Source organism: Bufo bufo, chromosome 1, assembly GCF_905171765.1.
Source record: "Bufo bufo chromosome 1, aBufBuf1.1, whole genome shotgun sequence".
NCBI lineage: Eukaryota > Metazoa > Chordata > Amphibia > Anura > Bufonidae > Bufo > Bufo bufo.
Window position 1 is genome coordinate 580,573,448 of NC_053389.1, and position 23,355 is coordinate 580,596,802.

The 23,355-nt window shown below is 44.8% G+C and overlaps 1 protein-coding gene across 6 annotated transcripts in view; it reads left to right on the forward strand.

Annotated features, from left to right (window-relative positions):
- Positions 1 to 23,355, forward strand: part of SFMBT2 (Scm like with four mbt domains 2) — a 300,595-nt gene that overhangs the window by 95,963 nt on the left and 181,277 nt on the right. The window lies entirely within an intron of this gene.

A 23,355-nucleotide genomic window follows, 5' to 3' on the forward strand; every position in this document is an offset into this window, starting at 1 on the left:
CTACTTTGAAGAACCTAGAATATGACATATTTTCAGTTGTTTCACACTTGTTTGTTATGTATATAATTCCACATGTGTTAATTCATAGTTTTGATGCCTTCATAGTCATGAAAATAAAGAAAACTCTTTGAATGAGAAGGTGTGTCCAAACTTTTGGTCTGTACTGTATATATTTAAAAAGTATAATTAATAACTTTTTGCATTTCACATACATAAAAAATAAACAGAAAAAATATAAAATAATTTTAATTAGTATCAGCACAAACATAGCAACCTAATCTATTAAATGATGTGATTATTTAACCTGTATGGTGAACAACATAAAAAATTGTCTTGTGAACACCTCACCTCCCAAAAAAGAATCTGGGTAGAAATTTGCAAAAAGTTGCTAATATCCCAGAATAAATACTATTAAAACTATAGCTCACTCCACAAAAAGACACTTGATCACGGATCAGTTGGCATAAAAAGAAAAAAGCTGTGGGTGTCAGAATATTGCAACACAAAGAAATTATTATTTTTTTTAAATCCAAAAACAAGACAAAAACTATTTTTTGGAGCAGCGGCGCAGGCACAAGATTGACAGGGTCAGTGAGACATCTAGCCCTGTCAATCAAGTGGGAGAGGGGGGACTTCTTGACCATGGAGATCAAAAAGCGAAATGCATTGGCATATCTTAAGTGCCAAACTAGGTTGCATCCTTAAGGCCTCTTTCACACGAACGAGTTTTCCGTGCGGGTGCAATGCGTGACGTGAACACGTAGCACCCGCACTGAATCCGGACCCATTCGTTTCAATGGGTCTGTGTACATTAGCGTTTTTTTTCACGCATCAGTTCTGCGTTGCGTGAAAATCACAGCATGTTCTATATTCTGAGTGAAAAACACATTGCATTCACAAGCAAGTCCGGACGCAATGCGTTTTTCACTAATAATTGCTAAGAGATGTTGTTTGTAAACCTTCAGCTTTTTATCACGCGCGTGAAAAATGCATCAAATTGCATTGCACCGCGCAGAAAAAACTGAACAACTGAACGCAATCGCAGACAAAACTGACTGAACTTGCTTGCAAAATAGTGTGAGTTTCCCTGAACGCACCCTGAGCGCATCCGGACCTAATCCGTCACGCTCGTGTGAAAGAGGCCAAAGGGTTAAATGGATTGTCTTATCAAGAAAATCCATTTCGTAATGAATCCACCACAGCAAAGCTGTGACCAGGCACATCAAGAAATAAATAAATGGGTTCTCTGGGAATTATTAAAAATGTCCTTGAATATGAGCAGGACTGGTTGCCTTCATTTTTAGAGCTGGCACCTCTCTGCACACTATGCTTTGGCACTTGTGTATACACTTGTGTATACTATACACTGGTGAGCGTTCCTGTTAGGCTGCTCAGCCATGATGGCATATGCTAGACAGGATCCCAGCAGAGCAGTGTACTGTGTAGTGAGTCCTCACCCTCCCCTGGGCAGTGCTGCAAGTGGTGGCAACCAGTCCTACTCACATTCTTTGTGTAAGGCCCCTTTCACACGGGCGAGTATTCCGCTCTGGTGCACTGAATCCGGACCCATTCATTTCAATAAGGCTGTGTACATGTGCGTTGGTTTTCACACATCACTTGTGCGTTGGGTGAAAATCGCAGCATGCTCTATATTCTGCGATTTTCACGCAACGCTCGCCCCATAGAAGTGAATAGAGCTGCGTGAAAATCGTTGCTAAGAGCTGTTGTTTGTAAGCATTCAGTTTTTTATCACGCGTGTGCAAAACGCATTAAATCGCATTGCACCCACGTGAAAAAAACTGAACAACTGAACGAATTTGTTTGCGAAATCGCACAGTTTTCATTGAACGTATCCACAACGCATCCGGACCTAATCCGGACACGTTCGTCTGCAAGGGGCCTAAAGGTTACAGTCTGCGAGCCAAATTTATGAAAGTGGCACTTGATAAATTCAGCACAGGCCAACTATTACATGCTGACTTATTCTTACCTGCCACGGCTATGGCAGGTCAGGATTGGAGTGTAGCAGAGACAATTTTTTGGGGAGTTTCCCTATGATAAATAAGGCCAAAGACCAACAAACTCCAAAGGAACGTCCACAAAGCAGCTGAATCTCTGAAACTGACTTTGCAGCTGCAAAAATAACATTAGCCTGTCACAGACTATTGGTAAATGTGTAGTAAAACCACAGAAAAGTTGCAATTTACTCCAAAATAAAAACAAAACCAGCTTGCTAAATAAGGGCCAAAGAACACGTGCTAAAAAGACTGCACCTTTAGAAATAAAGAAGTCACAGTTATAACATCAAAACACAGACAGGTAGTAAAGCTAAAGTACATAAAACCACATACATTAGGGTACTTTCACACTTGCGGCAGGACGGATCCGACATGCTGTTCACCATGTCGGATCCGTCCTGCGGCTATTTCGCCATGCCGCCGGACCGTCGCTCCGTCCCCATTGACTATAATGGGGACGGGGCGGAGCTCCGGCGCAGCACGGCGGTGCACGGCGAAAGGCCGCTGGACTAAAATTACTGCATGTCAGGCTTTTTAGTCCGGCGGCTTTCGCGAAATAGCCGCAGGACGGGTCCGACATGGTGAACAGCATGTCGGATCCGTCCTGCCGCAAGTGTGAAAGTAGCCTTACACCAGCAAATGTCCTGACCTCTAATAAGGTCAAGGGGCCACCTAGGCATTTCCCTTAGGCCTCTTTCACACGGGCGAGTATTCCGCGCGGGTGCAATGCGTGAGTTGAACGCATTGCACCCGCACTAAATCCGGGCCCATTCATTTCTATGGGGCTGTGCACATGAGCGGTGATTTTCACGCATCACTTGTGCGTTGCGGGAAAATCGCAGCAAGCTCTATGTTCTGCGTTTTTCACGCTACGAAGGCCCTATAGAAGTGAATGGGGCCGCGTGAAAATCGCAAGCATCCGCAAGCAAGTGCGGATGCGGTCCGATTTTCACGCATGGTTGCTAGGTGACGATCGGGCTGGGGACCCGATCTGTATTATTTTCCCTTATAACATGGTTATAAGAGAAAATAATAGCATTCTGAATACAGAATGCAAAGTAAAATAGTGATGGAGGGGTTAAAAATTAAAAAAAATTAACTCACCGGGTCCACTTGATCGCGTAGTTGCAGATCTCTGTCTTCTTCTGTAATGTTGAGCTGCCGGCTAAGGACCTGTGGTGACATCACGTCACATGATCCAATCACATGGTCCCTCACCATGGTGATGAACCATGTGATTGGACATGTGATGAGCACAGTGACGTCATCAAAGGTCCTATTCCTGTGCACAGCAAAGAAGAAGACAGAAGAGATGCCGGCTGCGCGATCAAGTGGATTAAGGTGAGTTAAATTTTTTCTTTTTTCTTTTTTTAACCCCTCCAGCTCTATTGTACTATGCATTCTGTATTCAGAATGCTATTATTTTCCCTTATAACCATGTTAAAAGGGAAAATAATACAATTGTCACAACCAGACAGCTGAGAAGCTCTGACAGAAACCGTTCAGAACCTCCTCCTTGAGTTTTCTTTGTTTTGGTTTCAGTTCCTCATCTCGTTAGCCTATCTCAGCTGTCATGCAGTTGGACTGATTGCTTCCCTTTAAATTCCTCCCCATAATGCAGTAGTGTGCGGCTTATACAACTTCCTGGAGTGTGTGTGCGCATGCTGTTCCTAGTTCCCAGTCGTCTGCAAGATAAGTGCTGTATATGTATTTGTGATTTTCTGTCTGCTGGATCCAGGTGACCCTGACTCCCTCCGTGTCTGTGTAGGGAGCCGGTGGTCGTGTCCCTCACTATTGTAGGGTCTTCAGGTGTTAGATAGTCGAGGTACGTGGATATGCGACTATTCACCTTTGGGGTGTTCGCATAGGCTGAGCAGTCAGGGAGAGTCTGCCAGGTCCATGCAGGGCTCTCCCTTTTGTTCCTTAGTTGTGGATCCAGTGAGTCATTGATTATATTGCATTGTCTTGTTTCCTGTACACCATCCGTGACATTATAAGCCGCCAAAACCGTCTCAAGCATGGATCCGGTTTCACTTTTGGCTGAACGCTTACAGGGTTTTTTATTGTAAGGTAGCTGATCTCCGTCAGACTTTTTCTCAGTTTCAAGTGACCGATTCAGCTTGCGTTCATGGAATTTGTTCTGAGCCTAAGATCTCGCTCCCGGATACGTTCTCCGGGGGTAGTGAGAATTTTGTGCGTTTTAGAGAGGCTTGCAAACTCCATTTTCTCCTTCTTCCCCATTCCTCTGGTGATGAGAAACGGAGGGTGGGGATCATTATATCGCTGCTCAGGGGTAACGCTCAGTCCTGGGCCTTTTCGCTGCCGGAGGGGGCACGGCCCCTCCGTTCAGTGGATGAATTCTTTTTAGCCCTGGGTCAGATATATGATGATCCGGATCGTATTGCTCTGGCTAGTCTAGACTACGTCTGTTATGCCAGGGTAAACAATCCGCAGAGATATACTGCTCAGAATTTCGGAGATGGGCAGCTGATACTGGTTGGAATGATGCTGCACTCCGAAGTCAATTTTGCCATGGTCTTTCAGAGGGATTGAAAGATGCATTTTCCTTTCATGAGAGGCCTATCTCCTTGGACTCTGCTATGTCTCAGGCCGTTCGTATTGACAGGCGTCTTAGAGAGAGAGGAGAGATCTCTCCTTCCTGTCATACTCAGTCCCGGGACAGTGCAGCGGTCTCATTCTGTGCGCAGGGGTCTCAGTCGCTGTCAGCCCCTTCTGAGCAGGAGCCCATGCAGCTGGGGTTGATTGCCTCTGACAATAGAAGATTCAGCTCGCATGGGAGGGTTTGTTTTTGTTGTGGAGGTATAAATCATTTGGCAAATGTTTGTCCCTCTAGGAGATACAGGCAGTTTTATGGGAGTAATAAAGAAACAAAAAGGAAAAAATCTTTTAAAAATGTTCCGTCTGTTACTATTGGCAGGGTTGAGGCGGAAATTGAAGGTTTTCTGTTTGCTTGTAGTTCCCGTTTTGTCCTGCCTGCTAGGGTGGCGCTAGAGAGCAAGAGCATTTTTTGTGAGATTTTTGTGGATAGTGGAGCAGCTGTCAATCTCATTGATAATCAATTTGCAATAACTCATGGTTTCCAGGTATGCACTTTGGGAAAGGATATTCCTGTTTTTGCTATTGATTCCGCTCCGCTTTCTCAGAAATCATTAAAGGGCATAGTTCACAATATCCGTTTAATTGTGAGTGATGCTCATGTTGAGGATGTGTCATGTTTCGTCCTTAGCGGTTTGCCTACTCCTCTAGTGTTGGGGCTACCCTGGCTCACTAAACATAACCCCACCATTGATTGGCAAGCGAGGCAAATAAATGGTTGGAGTGACTTTTGCAGAGAGAATTGCCTCACGACATCTGTTTCAGAGGTTTCTACTAAGACTGTACCACCTTTCCTCTCTGAATTTTCGGATGTCTTCTCTGAGAGTGGAGTTCAGGATTTGCCCCCGCACAGGGAGTACGATTGCCCTATTTATCTCATCCCAGGCGCCAAGCTGCCTAAATCTCGTTTATACAATCTTTCCCAACCTGAGAGGGTCGCTATGCGTGCTTATATCTCTGAGAGTCTGAGAAAAGGACACATACGACCCTCGAAGTCACCTGCTGGTTTTTTCTTTGTTAAGAAAAAAGATGGTTCTTTAAGACCTTGTCTGGATTTCAGGGAGCCGAACAGTATCACTGTTCGTGACCCTTATCCGCTTCCTCTGATCCCGGACCTGTTTAACCAGGTTGTTCGGGCTAAAGTCTTTTCCAAATTAGATCTAAGAGGGGCATACAACCTGGTCAGGGTCAGAGAAGGAGACGAATGGAAGACGGCCTTTAATACCCCTGAGGGCCATTTTGAGAATTTGGTTATGCCTTTTGGTTTGATGAATGCCCCAGCCGTTTTTCAGCATTTCGTGAACAGCATTTTTTATCATTTAATGGGAAAATTTGTATTAGTGTATTTGGATGACATTTAGATTTTTTCTCCTGATTTCAAAACTCATAAGGAACACCTACGTCAGGTCTTGCTCATCCTGCGGGAGAATAAATTATACGCGAAACTGGAAAAATGTGTGTTTGCGGTTCCAGAAATTCAATTTCTGGGGTTTCTTCTCTCCGCTTCTGGTTTTCGCATGGACCCCGAGAAGGTCCGCGCTGTGCTTGAGTGGGAGCTTCCTGAGAATCAGAAGGCTCTGATGCGTTTTTTGGGCTTTGCCAATTATTACAGGAAGTTTATTTTGAATTATTCCTCTGTTGTTAAACCACTCACTGATATGACCAGAAAGGGGGTAGATTTTTCTTCCTGGTCGGTAGAGGCGCGTAAGGCCTTTTCTAATATCAAGGAGAGTTTTGCTTCCGCTCCCATCCTGGTACAACCTGATATTTCTTTACCCTTCATAGTTGAGGTTGATGCTTCTGAGGTAGGGGTGGGTGCGGTCTTGTCTCAGGGTTCCTCTCCTGCCAAATGGCAACCGTGTGCCTTTTTCTCGAAGAAACTCTCCTCCGCAGAGAGAAATTATGATGTGGGAGATAGGGAATTGTTGGCCATCAAGTTGGCTTTTGAGGAATGGCGCCATTGGCTAGAGGGAGCCAGACACCCTATTACCGTGTTTACTGACCATAAAAATCTGGCCTACTTGGAGTCAGCCAAGCGTCTGAACCCGAGACAGGCCAGATGGTCTTTGTTCTTTTCAAGGTTTAATTTTGTTGTCACGTTCCGCCCTGGGGTTAAGAATGTGAAGGCAGATGCCCTGTCACGTTGTTTTCCAGGAGGTGGGAATTTTGAAGACCCGGGTCCCATTTTGGCTGAAGGTGTGGTGGTCTCTGCTCTTTTTCCTGAATTGGAGGCAGAGGTGCAGGCAGCCCAGTCAGAGGCTCCTGATCTTTGTCCTCCTGGGAGGTTGTTTGTGCCTCTCGCTTTGAGACACAAGATTTTTAAGGAACACCACGATACGGTCCTTGCTGGGCACCTGGGGGCAAGAGCCACACTGGATCTCATCGCTCGGAGATTCTGGTGGCCTGCGCTTCGTAAGTCGGTTGAGGGTTTTGTGGCAGCCTGCGAGACTTGCGCTCGTGCCAAAGTCCCTCATTCACGGCCATCAGGTCCTCTCCTTCCCTTACCCATTCCTTCCCGTCCTTGGACACATCTGTCCATGGACTTCATAACGGACCTGCCTCGTTCCTCGGGGAAGACTGTGATTCTGGTGGTGGTGGACCGTTTTAGCAAAATGGTGCATTTCATCCCTTTTCCTGGTTTGCCCAATGCTAAGACGCTGGCGCAGGCATTTATTGACCACATTGTCAAATTGCATGGTATTCCTTCAGACATAGTCTCTGATAGGGGCACGCAGTTTGTTTCCAGATTCTGGAAGGCTTTCTGTTCTCGCTTGGGGGTTCGGTTGTCATTCTCTTCTGCTTTCCACCCGCAGTCGAATGGCCAGACAGAGCGTGTCAATCAGAATCTGGAGACATATCTGCGCTGTTTTGTGGCGGAGAATCAGGAGGATTGGTGTTCTTTTTTGTCCCTTGCTGAGTTTGCTTTAAATAACCGTCATCAGGAGTCCTCTGATAAGTCACCATTTTTTGGGGCATATGGGTTTCATCCGCAGTTTGGGACTTTCTCGGGAGAGGGGTCTTCTGGTTTACCTGATGAGGACAGATTCTCCTCGTCTTTGTCATCTATTTGGCAAAAGATTCAGGATAATCTAAAGAGCATGAGTGAGAGATATAAGCGTGTGGCAGACAAGAGACGTGTGCCTGGTCCGGACCTGAATGTTGGTGATCTGGTGTTGTTGTCTACCAAGAATATCAAATTGAAGGTTCCCTCCTGGAAGTTGGGTCCTAGGTTTATTGGGCCTTACAAGATCCTGTCTGTCATCAATCCTGTTGCCTACCGTCTTGATCTTCCTCAGACTTGGAAGATCCATAATGTTTTTCATAAGTCCTTATTGAAACCTTATGTTCAACCCATTGTACCCTCGCCTTTGCCTCCTCCTCCGATTATGGTTGATGGGAATCTTGAATTTCAGGTCTCTAGGATTGTGGATTCTCGTCTTGTCCGCGGTTCTCTCCAGTACCTCGTTCATTGGGAAGGTTATGGTCCTGAGGAGAGGATGTGGGTCCCAGTGACGGACATTAAGGCCACTCGTCTCATCAGGGCTTTCCATAGGTCCCATCCTGAGAAGGTGGGCTCTGAGTGTCCGGAGTCCACTCGTAGAGGGAGGGGTACTGTCACAACCAGACAGCTGAGAAGCTCTGACAGAAACCGTTCAGAACCTCCTCCTTGAGTTTTCTTTGTTTTGGTTTCAGTTCCTCATCTCGTTAGCCTATCTCAGCTGTCATGCAGTTGGACTGATTGCTTCCCTTTAAATTCCTCCCCATAATGCAGTAGTGTGCGGCTTATACAACTTCCTGGAGTGTGTGTGCGCATGCTGTTCCTAGTTCCCAGTCGTCTGCAAGATAAGTGCTGTATATGTATTTGTGATTTTCTGTCTGCTGGATTCAGGTGACCCTGACTCCCTCCGTGTCTGTGTAGGGAGCCGGTGGTCGTGTCCCCTCACTATTGTAGGGTCTTCAGGTGTTAGATAGTCGAGGTACGTGGATATGCGACCATTCACCTTTGGGGTGTTCGCATAGGCTGAGCAGTCAGGGAGAGTCTGCCAGGTCCATGCAGGGCTCTCCCTTTTGTTCCTTAGTTGTGGATCCAGTGAGTCATTGATTATATTGCATTGTCTTGTTTCCTGTACACCATCCGTGACAGCAATCTACAGAACACCTAACCCAAACCCGAACTTCTGTGAAGAAGTTCGGGTTTGGGTACCAAACATGCCGATTTTTCTCACGCGCATGCAAAACGCATTACAATGTTTTGCACTCGCGCGGAAAAATCGTGCATGTTCCCGCAACGCGCCCTCACCTTTTCCCGCAACGCCCATGTGAAAGAGGCCTTTTAGAAGCTCTTTGATTTAGCTTTGCACGGTGGCTCATGGGGGGTAGGCTCTGAGCCCCCCAATGTATAATGTCCATATTCCCTAATAGGTTATAAGAAAAGGGGTTGTTCTAATGGGAAAGCATCTCTAACAAAGCCTTGAAGATACGACGGATCTATTTTCCAATAGATCCAAAGAAACCTTTTTACTTCTAATGATGCCCATAAAGTTTCCACTTGGTTTGCAATTTTCGTTTCTTTTTATGTGGCAAGAAGAGTGCTGCAGAGTAAAGTATCCTTGTCATCCGCCTAACCTTATTTGGCCTATTGTGTTTAGTATTTTATGTTTTTATCCAAAGCAAAATGATTCATACAGAGGAAAAATGAGTGTATAAATAAAAAAAACACGTATACTCCTCTCCTCTTTTGTATCCAGTCTTGTGTTGACTCAAAATACTGGATTAAAAACTGCATGTGTGATTCTAGTCCTACCTTGTCTGTTTTATATTTTCTTCTGTGTTTAGCTTTAAAAAAATGCATTAGTGTTTTATTTTGGGAGTTGTTATACTTAGGCCCCTTTCACACGGGCGAGTATTCCGCGCTGATGCGATGCGGGAGTTGAAATCATTGCACCCGCACTGAATCCCGACCCATTCATTTCTATGGGGCTGTTCACATGAGCGGTGATTTTCACGCATCACTTGTGCGTTGCGTGAAAATCGCAGCATGCTCTATTTTGTGTGTTTTTCACGTAACGGAGGCCCCATAGAAATGAATGGTGTTGCGTGAAAATCGCAATCATCCGCAAGCAAGTGCGGATGCGGTGCGATTTTCACACACGGTTGCTAGGAGACGATCAGGATGAAGACCCGATCTTTATTATTTTCCCTTATAACATGGTTATAAGGGAAAATAATAGCATTCTGAATACAGAATGCATAGTACAATAGCGCTGAGAGGTTACATATTTTTTTTTTTAACTCACCTTAGTCCACTTGATCGCGCAGCCCGGCTTCTCTTCTGTCTCCTTCTTTGCTGATTGCAGGAACAGGACCTGTGGTGACGTCACTCCGGTCATCACATGATCCGTCACATGATCTTTTACCATGGTGATGGATCATGTGATGGACCATGTGATGACCGGAGTGACGTCACCACAGGTCCTGTTCCTGCAATCAGCAAAGAAGGAGACAGAAGAGAAGCCGAGCTGCGCGATCAAGTGGACTAAGGTGAGTTTAATTATTTTTCATTTTATTTTTAACCCCTCCAGCGCTATTTTACTATGCATTCTGTATTCAGAATGCTATTATTTTCCCTTATAACCATGTTATAAGGGAAAATAATACAATCTACAGAACACCGATCCCAAGCCCGAACTTCTGTGAAGAAGTTCGGGTTTGGGTACCAAACATGCGCGATTTTTCTCACGCGCGTGCAAAACGCATTACAATGTTTTGCACTCGCGCGGAAAAATCTTGCATGTTCCCGCAACGCACCCGCACATTTTACCGCAACGCCCGTGTGAAAGAGACCTTAGTGGAGTTTTTTGTTTAATGCAGCATACTCTGGGTATGATTTTTGGAACTGTGGTTTTGCTCCATAAACATAAGTAGTAAAACAGCAGAAAATAAACATGTCAGTAAAATCAGCATTAAAAACTCAAAAACAGTTGTTTTTTATTCACACACAAAAACAATGTCAACCCAGGCTAATAGAACTGCTGAACTGCCTAATTAGAAACCACTTGTAACTCGTTAATATGTACATAAATATGTAAATGGTAGATCTAGAGCAAGAGAACAAGTTTATGAGAATAATAAAACAGTCACAGTCAAGTGGAAGAGAATCTGTCTGCCATACTGATGAATATCTCACACACTTTTAAGATTATTATTATTATTATTATTATTATTATTATTAAGTCAAAAGTGATGGAACTATAAAAAGAACATTTTCAGAGTAATGTATGATCTGTTAGGGCTCGTTCGCACAACGTTGCCCCTCCGTGCCCGTGCTGTGGACCGCAAAATGCGGTCCGCAATGCACTGGCACCGACCGTAGGCCAGCCGCATGCGGATCGTGGACCCAATCACTTGAATGGGTCCGCGATCCGTCCGTTCTGCAAAAATATAGAGCAAGTTCTATCTTTTTGCGGTGCGGAGACACGTAACGGAAACCCAACAAGCACTCCGTAGTGCTTCCGTGGGGTTTCCGTTCGGTGCTTCCATTCCGTTCCGCACCGCATCTCCGGATTTGCGGACCCATTCAAGTGAATGGGTCCACATCCGTGATGCGGAATGCACATGCCGGTGCCCTGTGTATTGCGGACCCGCCGTATGCAGGTCGCAATACGGCAACGGAGGGGCAACGGTCGTGTTAACGAGCCCTTAGACTGTGTCTTTCTTGACATGTCCCCTGAATGAGGGTTTGGGTGGTGATTTGGGGGAAAGTGGGGATATTCAGTGTATTGCACCCACAGTTTTGCTGCTATTAGGCCATCTATTGGATGCCATTTATTAACCACCTCCGGACCGCCTAACGCAGGATCGCGTTCCGGAGGTGGCAGCGCTGCGCACAGTCACGCATATACGCGTCATCTCGCGAGACGCGAGACTTCCTGTGAACGCGCGCACACAGGCGCGCGCGCTCACAGGAACGGAAGGTAAGAGAGTTGATCTCCAGCCTGCCAGCGGCGATCGTTCGCTGGCAGGCTGGAGATGTGTTTTTTTTAACCCCTAACAGGTATATTAGACGCTGTTTTGATAACAGCGTCTAATATACCTGCTACCTGCTCCTCTGGTGGTCCCCTTTGTTTGGATCGACCACCAGAGGACACAGGTAGCTCAGTAAAGTAGCACCAAGCACCACTACACTACACTACACCCCCCCCCCGTCACTTATTAACCCCTTATTAGCCCCTGATCACCCCTAATCACCCCTGATCACCCCATATAGACTCCCTGATCACCCCCCTGTCATTGATTACCCCCCTGTCATTGATCAACCCCCTGTAAAGCTCCATTCAGACGTCCGCATGATTTTTACGGATCCACTGATAGATGGATCGGATCCGCAAAACGCATCCGGACGTCTGAATGAAGCCTTACAGGGGCGTGATCAATGACTGTGGTGATCACCCCATATAGACTCCCTGATCACCCCCCTGTCATTGATTACCCCCCTGTCATTGATTACCCCCCTGTAAAGCTCCATTCAGACGTCCGCATGATTTTTACGGATCCACTGATAGATGGATCGGATCCGCAAAACGCATCCGGACGTCTGAATGAAGCCTTACAGGGGCATGATCAATGACTGTGGTGATCACCCCATATAGACTCCCTGATCACCCCCCTGTAAAGCTCCATTCAGATGTCCGCATGATTTTTACGGATGCACTGATACATGGATCGGATCCGCAAAACGCATCCGGTCGTCTGAATGAAGCCTTACAGGGGCATGATCAATGACTGTGGTGATCACCCCCCTGTCATTGATTACCCCCCTGTAAAGCTCCATTCAGATGTCCGCATGATTTTTACGGATGCACTGATAGATGGATCGGATCCGCAAAACGCATCCGGACGTCTGAATGAAGCCTTACAGGGGCATGATCAATGACTGTGGTGATCACCCCATATAGACTCCCTGATCACCCCCCTGTCATTGATTACCCCCCTGTCATTGATTACCCCCCTGTAAAGCTCCATTCAGACGTCCGCATGATTTTTACGGATGCACTGATAGATGGATCGGATCCGCAAAACGCATCCGGACGTCTGAATGAAGCCTTACAGGGGCGTGATCAATGACTGTGGTGATCACCCCATATAGACTCCCTGATCACCCCCCTGTCATTGATTACCCCCCTGTCATTGATTACCCCCCTGTAAAGCTCCATTCAGACGTCCGCATGATTTTTACGGATGCACTGATAGATGGATCGGATCCGCAAAACGCATCCGGACGTCTGAATGAAGCCTTACAGGGGCATGATCAATGACTGTGGTGATCACCCCATATAGACTCCCTGATCACCCCCCTGTCATTGATTACCCCCCTGTCATTGATTACCCCCCTGTAAAGCTCCATTCAGACGTCCGCATGATTTTTACGGATGCACTGATAGATGGATCGGATCCGCAAAACGCATCCGGACGTCTGAATGAAGCCTTACAGGGGCGTGATCAATGACTGTGGTGATCACCCCATATAGACTCCCTGATCACCCCCCTGTCATTGATTACCCCCCTGTCATTGATTACCCCCCTGTAAAGCTCCATTCAGACGTCCGCATGATTTTTACGGATGCACTGATAGATGGATCGGATCCGCAAAACGCATCCGGACGTCTGAATGAAGCCTTACAGGGGCATGATCAATGACTGTGGTGATCACCCCATATAGACTCCCTGATTACCCCCCTGTCATTGATTACCCCCCTGTAAAGCTCCATTCAGATGTCCGCATGATTTTTACGGATGCACTGATAGATGGATCGGATCCGCAAAACGCATCCGGACGTCTGAATGAAGCCTTACACGGGCGTGATCAATGACTGTGGTTATCACCCCATATAGACTCCCTGATCACCCCCCTGTCATTGATCAACCCCCTGTCATTGATCAACCCCCCTGTCATTGATCAACCCCCCTGTCATTGATCACCCCCCTGTCATTGATCACACCCCTGTCATTGATCACCCCCCCTGTCATTGATCACCCCTCTGTAAGGCTCCATTCAGATATTTTTTTGGCCCAAGTTAGCGGAATTTTTTTTTTTTTTTCTTACAAAGTCTCATATTCCACTAACTTGTGTCAAAAAATAAAATCTCACATGAACTCACCATACCCCTCACGGAATCCAAATGCGTAAAATTTTTTAGACATTTATATTCCAGACTTCTTCTCACGCTTTAGGGCCCCTAGAATGCCAGGGCAGTATAAATACCCCACATGTGACCCCATTTCGGAAAGAAGACACCCCCAGGTATTCCGTGAGGGGCATATTGAGTCCATGAAAGATTGAAATTTTTGTCCCAAGTTAGCGGAACGGGAGACTTTGTGAGAAAAAAATTAAAAATATCAATTTCCGCTAACTTGTGCCAAAAAAAAAAAATTTCTATGAACTCGCCATGCCCCTCATTGAATACCTTGGGGTGTCTTCTTTCCAAAATGGGGTCACATGTGGGGTATTTATACTGCCCTGGCATTCTAGGGGCCCCAAAGCGTGAGAAGAAGTCTGGTATCCAAATGTCTAAAAATGCCCTCCTAAAAGGAATTTGGGCACCTTTGCGCATCTAGGCTGCAAAAAAGTGTCACACATCTGGTATCGCCGTACTCAGGAGAAGTTGGGGAATGTGTTTTTGGGTGTCATTTTACATATACCCATGCTGGGTGAGAGAAATATCTTGGTCAAATGCCAACTTTGTATAAAAAAATGGGAAAAGTTGTCTTTTGCCAAGATATTTCTCTCACCCAGCATGGGTATATGTAAAATGACACCCCAAAACACATTCCCCAACTTCTCCTGAATACGGCGATACCACATGTGTGACACTTTTTTGCAGCCTAGGTGGGCAAAGGGGCCCATATTCCAAAGAGCACCTTTAGGATTTCACAGGTCATTTACCTACTTACCACACATTAGGGCCCCTGGAAAATGCCAGGGCAGTATAACTACCCCACAAGTGACCCCATTTTGGAAAGAAGACACCCCAAGGTATTCCGTGAGGGGCATGGCGAGTTCCTAGAATTTTTTATTTTTTGTCACAAGTTAGTGGAAAATGCTTATTTTTTTATTTTTTTTTTTTTTTCATACAAAGTCTCATATTCCACTAACTTGTGACAAAAAATAAAAACTTCCATGAACTCACTATGCCCATCAGCGAATACCTTGGGGTCTCTTCTTTCCAAAATGGGGTCACTTGTGGGGTAGTTATACTGCCCTGGCATTCTAGGGGCCCAAATGTGTGGTAAGGAGTTTGAAATCAAATTCTGTAAAAAATGACCTGTGAAATCCGAAAGGTGCTCTTTTGAATATGGGCCCCTTTGCCCACCTAGGCTGCAAAAAAGTGTCACACATCTGGTATCTCCGTAATCGGGAGAAGTTGGGGAATGTGTTTTGGGGTGTCATTTTACATATACCCATGCTGGGTGAGAGAAATATCTTGGCAAAAGACAACTTTTCCCATTTTTTTATACAAAGTTGGCATTTGACCAAGATATTTATCTCACCCAGCATGGGTATATGTAAAAAGACACCCCAAAACACATTCCTCAACTTCTCCTGAATACAGAAATACCAGATGTGTGACACTTTTTTGCAGCCTAGGTGGGCAAAGGGGCCCACATTCCAAAGAGCACCTTTCGGATTTCACAGGTCATTTACCTACTTACCACACATTTGGGCCCCTAGAATGCCAGGGCAGTATAACTACCCCACAAGTGACCCCATTTTGGAAAGAAGAGACCCCAAGGTATTCGCTGATGGGCATAGTGAGTTCATGGAAGTTTTTATTTTTTTGTCACAAGTTTGTGGAATATGAGACTTTGTATGAAAAAAAAAAAAAAAAAAAAATCATCATTTTCCACTAACTTGTGACAAAAAATAAAAAATTCTAGGAACTCGCCATGCCCCTCACGGAATACCTTGGGGTGTCTTCTTTCCAAAATGGGGTCACTTGTGGGGTAGTTATACTGCCCTGGTATTCTAGGGGCCCAAATGTGTGGTAAGGAGTTTGAAATCAAATTCAGTAAAAAATGACCTGTGAAATCCGAAAGGTGCTCTTTGGAATATGGGCCCCTTTGCCCACCTAGGCTGCAAAAAAGTGTCACACATCTGGTATCCCCGTACTCAGGAGAAGTTGAGGAATGTGTTTTGGGGTGTCTTTTTACATATACCCATGCTGGGTGAGATAAATATCTTGGTCAAATGACAACTTTGTATAAAAAAATGGGAAAAGTTGTCTTTTGCCAAGATATTTCTCTCACCCAGCATGGGTATATATAAAATGACACCCCAAAACACATTCCCCACCTTCTCCTGAGTACGGAGATACCAGATGTGTGACACTTTTTTGCAGCCTAGGTGGGCAAAGGGGCCCATATTCCAAAGAGCACCTTTCGGATTTCACAGGTCATTTTTTACAGAATTTGATTTCAAACTCCTTACCACACATTTGGGCCCCTAGAATGCCAGGGCAGTATAACTACCCCACAAGTGACCCCATTTTGGAAAGAAGAGACCCCAAGGTATTCGCTGATGGGCATAGTGAGTTCATAGAACTTTTTATTTTTTGTCACAAGTTAGTGGAATATGAGACTTTGTAAGAAAAAAAAAAAAAAAAAAAATCATCATTTTCCGCTAACTTGTGACAAAAAATAAAAAGTTCTATGAACTCACTATGCCCATCAGCGAATACCTTAGGGTGTCTACTTTCAGAAATGGGGTCATTTGTGGGGTGTTTGTACTGTCTGGGCATTGTAGAACCTCAGGAAACATGACAGGTGCTCAGAAAGTCAGAGCTGCTTCAAAAAGCGGAAATTCACATTTTTGTACCATAGTTTGTAAACGCTATAACTTTTACCCAAACCATTTTTTTTTTACCCAAACATTTTTTTTTTATCAAAGACATGTAGAACTATAAATTTAGAGCAAAATTTCTATATGGATGTCGTTTTTTTTGCAAAATTTTACAACTGAAAGTGAAAAATGTCATTTTTTTGCAAAAAAATCGTTACATTTCGATTAATAACAAAAAAAGTAAAAATGTCAGCAGCAATGAAATACCACCAAATGAAAGCTCTATTAGTGAGAAGAAAAGGAGGTAAAATTCATTTGGGTGGTAAGTTGCATGACCGAGCAATAAACGGTGAAAGTAGTGTAGGTCAGAAGTGTAAAAAGTGGCCTGGTCTTTCAGGGTGTTTAAGCACTGGGGGCTGAGGTGGTTAACAGGACCATTTTGATCATATTTAAAAAAAAAAAAAAAAAAAAAAAAAAATATATATATATATATATAAAGAAGAACATATATATGTATGTATGTGTGTATGTATGTTCCGCATTCACTCAAAAACGCAACCATCGATTTCAACAAAACTTGGTATACACATCCCTTGCTACCTGGAAATAAATCTTTTGGGGGTCACAGCTGTCTAGGACGTAGCGTTCCTGAGATATTCCCAAAAAATGCAAATATGGCACATCACATGACCTTCATTAGCCAATAGAAGCCTGCAGGTCTTTCTCTTCATATCCCAACTGCCATACACACGGTCACATGTCCCTTATTAGTCAATAGAAGCTCGCAGGCCCTTAGTCTCTAGTCTACATACACACAGTTTTATGCCAGGTTTCCATAACAACCCAGCCATTTTTCTTCTCTGCTGCAGGTCAGCTTTAAAGGGGCAGGGCACTGTGCATGACACTGTTAAAGGGGTATTCCCATCACATACAATGGTGGGGTATCGCTAGGATATGCCCTCATTGTCTGATAGGTGCAGGTCCCACCTCTGGGACTGGCACCTAGAAGAAGAATGGAGCGAGGAAAGCTGTGGCTGGAGGACCCTGGGGTCCGTCCACCACCAAGCGCTGCTCCCAGAGAAGTGAAGGGGAGCGCACCGCGCACGCACGGCCCCTGCTCCCATTTATTTCTATAAGGCAGACGGAAATAACTGAGCCAGTGCTCGGCTTTTTTCGGAGGCCCCATAGAAATGAATGGAGGGTGGCTGCGCATGCAGCATTTCCCCGATCTGTTCTCATTGTAGGTGCGAGTCCCAGAAGTAGGACATAGGGATATGCCCCCATTGTCTGAGATGGCAAAACCCCTTTAAGGGAGCGGAGTGCTCTGGAGGTGACAGTTCAGGGGGCGGGTAGGGTGGCCATTTTGGCCACCCTCAAAAGACGGACTTAAAAACCCCACCCCCGGGTCCCGCTAAACCACGCCCCAATCCATTTAGGCTACACCCCCTCTAACTCTGCAGCCAACAGGGATTGAAAAAGTAAAGGTAAAAATCAAATACATTTTTTTAAAAGAACATCCCTGCGCCGGACGGAGGACAGGGAGTCTGAAAGCCGGACTGTCCGGCCTAAAACCGGACCTCTGGCCACCCTAGGGGCCGGCCGTTGTGGAGGTCACAGTTAAGGGGATGGTCCGCTATGGAGGTCAGTGTTAAGGGGCAGGTTGATGTAGAGGCCACTGTTAAGGGGATGAGGTGTTGTGGAAAAAATCACTGTTAAGGAGATGGGGTACTGTGGGCATCACTAATGAAGGGGCAGCCGCTGTGGAGGTCACTGTTAAAGTGGCAGGCTGCTGTGGAGGTCACGGTTAAGGGGGCATGATGCTGTCGAGGTCACTGTTAAAGGGGCGGGCTGCTGTGGAGGTCACTGATAAGGGGGCGGGCACTGTAGAGGTGTCTGTTAAGGGGACAGGGTACTGTGGAGGTTACAGTTAAGGGGACAGTCCTCTATGGAGGTCAGTGTTAAGGGGTGGGGGACTGTGTAGGTCACTGTTAAAGGGACAGGGTACTGTCAATGTCACTGTTATAGTGGATACTGTCGATATCTTTTAATGACACAAACATTAAATTAAATAGATGAAATATACCCGTGTGAAGCCGGGTCCTTCTGCACAAAACTATTATTCATTCTTGTGTAAATGATTGTCTTAAGAACATTACATTAGCACTTCCATACAAATATTAGCATAGTTGTAGTATTAATGACAGCATCTGCATGAGTTATGGACAGTATTGTAGTTATCACTTCATCATTACGCACAGATAAAGTAATAGAACTGTTGATGAAATCTCATTTATGTTGTATAATTGAAATATAATGGAGTTATTCCAGGACCTGAATTAGTCTTTGTAGAAACAATTATCTCTCAGATGCTCCTTCTAAGCTGCATTAATGTACAGTTATATCCCACCACAAATTGTATTATGTTATTACCACATGGAAATGGGAAGAAGGATTGCATTTTTAATGAAACAAATACTTCCATTTCAATTTGGATTTTAATATTAGATCACTGTGATTAGACCGCGTGTTAGCGTTAAGGAATTGTTAATTGATTTCCGTTAAGAGATAATGATGTAAAAACAACAGAATGCCTTTCTCCAAAATGCCACTGGCGTTTTACAGTCTGGGTATACAGGTAATGTCATTTTTATCTGCACTCCGTACAATTTATTTTTATAAATATATAATTAGACTTATATTTATTCGTTGTAAGTACAGATTTAAATATAATTATCACATATTCTATGTTTACATTCTGCCTGACACACAATCATTGTGATGTGTGTTTAACTTAGGCCTCATGCACACGCCCGTTGTTTTGGTCCGCTTCCGAGCAGCAGTTTTGGCGGCTCGGATGCGGACCCATTGACTTGGGGGCCGCAAAAGTTGTGGACAGCACTCCGTATGCTGTTCGTATCTGTTGCTCCGTTCCGTGGTCCGCAAAAAAATTATAACCTGTCCTATTCTTGTCCGCGCTTTGCGGACAAGAATAGGCAGTTATATTAAAGGCTATCCGTGCCGTTCCGCAAATTGCCATCTGTGTTTTGCGGAGCCGCGGTTTGCGTAGCGCAAAACACACAACAGTCGTGTGCATCAGGCCTTAGGAGACTTTCACAGGTTTTTTTTTCACTTACACGCCCTTAAATCAGTTATGATCCACCTATATGCTATGGCTCTCATCTAAGTATGTGTTCACACACAGATCCACATGCAATTTCAAATAGTTGTACTGCATGAACATGGTATGACTCCCATCTTAGCACGTGTTCACACACAGTGCTGCATGTAATCCTAAACTTTTGTACCATATACAATTTATTTTAACATTTAAAAAAATATATTTGGTTTTATATATTTTTTATTCATACCATTACAAGTATAGGCTTCAAATATAATCATTACACAATTTATGTTTATATTTTGCCTGACACACAATCATTGTGTGTCAATATAGCTTGTTTTTAACTTAGAGAGCTTCATTGGGCTTCTTCACATATACGCCCTTAAATCAGCCACGATCTACTCATATGCTGTGGCTCTCATCTTGGCACGTGTTCACTCCCAGATTTGCATGTGATCCCAAAAAGCCGCATTGTATGCATATGTTATGGTTTTCATCTTAGTACATGTTCACACACAGATCTGTGGGTGGTCCCAAACGGTGGTACTACATGCAACCTTAGGCCTCATGCACACGAGCGTATGTATTTTGTGGTCCATAAAAAACGGATCCGCAAAAAATACAGATGACGTCCGTGTGCATTCCGTATTATGCGGAATGGAACAGCTGGCTCCTAATAGAACAGTACTATCCTTGTCCATAATGCGGACAATGATGGGACATGTTCTATTTTTTTGCGGAATGGAAATATGGACATGCAGAAATATAGACAGAAACTGAATGCAGAATGGAGTACCTTCTATTTTTTTTGCGGACCCATTGAAATGAATAGTTCCGCATACGATCTGCAAAAAAAAAACGGAACGGACACGAAAAGACAATACGTTCGTGTGCATAAGGCCTTACACAGTGGATAATTATTTTCTTTTTTTTTTTGTGATACTTTGCCAAACCTAGTTATTACTACTATTTTTATTGCTTATGCCAGTGGATGTACACCTACAGTCAGGTCCATAAATATTGGGACATCGACACAATTCTAACATTTTTGGCTCTATACACCACCACAATGGATTTGAAATGAAACAAACAAGATATGCTTTAACTGCAGACTGTCAGCTTTAATTTGAGGGTATTTACATCCAAATCAGGTGAACGGTGTAGGAATTACAACAGTTTGCATATGTGCCTCCCACTTGTTAAGGGACCAAATGTAATGGGACAGAATAATAATCATAAATCAAACTTTCACTTTTTAATACTTGGTTGCAAATCCTTTGCAGTCAATTATAGCCTGAAGTCTGGAACGCATAGACATCACCAGACGCTGGGTTTCATCCCTGGTGATGCTCTGCCAGGCCTCTACTGCAACTGTCTTCAGTTCCTGCTTGTTCTTGGGGCATTTTCTCTTCAGTTTTGTCTTCAGCAAGTGAAATGCATGCTCAATCGGATTCAGGTCAGGTGGCCATTGCAACATTCCACTTCTTTCCCTTAAAAAAATCTTTGGTTGCTTTTGCAGTATGCTTTGGGTCATTGTCCATCTGCACTGTGAAGCGCCGTCCAAGGAGTTCTGAAGCATTTGGCTGAATATGAGCAGATAATATTGCCCGAAACACTTTAGATTTCATCCTGCTGATTTTGTCAGCAGTCACATCATCAATAAATACAAGAGAACCGGTTCCATTGGCAGCTATACATGCCCACGCCATGGCACTACCACCACCATGCTTCACTGATGAGGTGGTATGCTTAGGATCATGATCAGTTGCTTTCCTTCTCCATACTCTTCTCTTCCCATCACTCTGGTACAAGTTGATCTTGGTCTCATCTGTCCATAGGATGTTGTTCCAAAACTGTGAAGGCTTTTTTAGATGTCGTTTGGCAAACTCTAATCTGGCCTTCCTGTTTTTGAGGCTCACCAATGGTTTACATCTTGTGGTGAACCCTCTGCATTCACTCTGGTGAAGTCTTCTCTTCATTGCTGACTTTGACACACATACACCTACCTCCTGGAGAGTGTTCTTGATCTGGCCAACTGTTGTAAAGGGTGTTTTCTTCACAGGGAAAGAATTCTTCGGTCACCCACCACAGTTGTTTTCCTTGGTCTTCCGGGTCTTTTGGTGTTGCTGAGCTCACCGGTGCGTTCCTTCTTTTTAAGAATGTTCTAAACAGTTGTTTTGGCCATGCCTAATGTTTTTGCTATCTCTCTGATGGGTTTGTTTTGTTTTTTCAGCCTAATGATGGCTTGCTTCACTGATAGTGACAGCTCTTTGGATCTCATCTTGAGAGTTGACAGCAACAGATTCCAAATGCAAATAGCACACTTGAAATGAACTCTGGACCCTTTATCTGCTCATTGTAATTGAGATAATGAGGGAATAACACACACCTGGCCATGGAACAGCTGAGAAGCCAATTGTCCCATTACTTTTCGTCCCTTAACAAGTGGGAGGCACATATGCAAACTGTTGTAATTCCTACACCGTTCACCTGATTTGGATGTAAATACCCTCAAATTAAAGCTGACGGTCTGCAGTTAAAGCACATCTTGTTCGTTTCATTTCAAATCCATTGTGGTGGTGTATAGAGCTAAAAATGTTAGAATTGTGTAGATGTCCCAATATATATGGACCTGACTGTAACATGATCAGTACTCGTTTTAAAATACTTGCACTTGCACACTAACATGATAAGTTTTCCCCACCTGAGATTTTGTCTAATCATCCAGCCATGTGGACAGCTGCAGGAGAGGGGCGGTGATTTATCGAGTTTACTTTCCGCTCCATTTAGGGCTGCAGCTATCGATTACTTTAGTAATCAAGTAATCTATCGAATAATCCAACGATTAATTGAGTACTCTAATAAGAAAAAACTAATAAAAAAGAACGTTTTCCTTTATAAAATGTCAGACTTCCCCCCCCCCCCGGGCCATTATCAGACCCCCGTGCCATCCTCAGACCCCGTGCCATCAGTACTCTGTGCCATCAGTTCCCCCCAGCGCCATCAGTCCTTTGTGCCATCAGCTTCACCCATGCCATTAGCCCCCATCAGTGCCAGCGGTCCTCTGTGCCATCAGCTCCCCCCAGTGCCATCACCCCCCCAGTGCCATCAACCCTTTGTGCCATCAGCTTCCCATGCCATCAGTCCTCTGTGCCATCAGCTCCCCCCAGTGCCATCATCCCCCCATGTCATCAATCCTATGTGCCATCAGTCCTCCAGTGCCATCGGCTCCCCCAGTCTATCAATCCTGTGTGCCATCAGCTCTATGTGCAATCAGTCCTCTGTGCCATCATCCCTTCCAATGCCAGCGTGCCCTCAGCTCCCCCAGTGCCCCCATCTCCTAGTCTCCAGCAGCCCTTTAATATTTACTATTTAATATTTCTCCCCCCACTGCTATTAATCCTCTGTGCCATTAGCTCTATGTGCCATCCGCTCCCCTTATGCCATCAGTCCCTCAGTGCCATCAGCTTCCTCCAGTGTTATCACCCCTCATGCCATCAATCCTCTGTACCATCAGTACTCTGTGCCATCAGTCCCCCAGTGCCATCAATCCTGTGTGCCATCAGCTCTATGTGCAATCAGTCCTCTGTGCCATCATCCCTTCCAATGCCAGCGTGCCCTCAGCTCCCCCAGTGCCCCCATCTCCTAGTCTCCAGCAGCCCTTTAATATTTACATCTCCTGTAGGGGAGCCGCTCTACAACTCTCGTCATGCAGCGTCAGGTCATAGTGCACGCATATGTGACTATGTCCTGACGATGTGTCA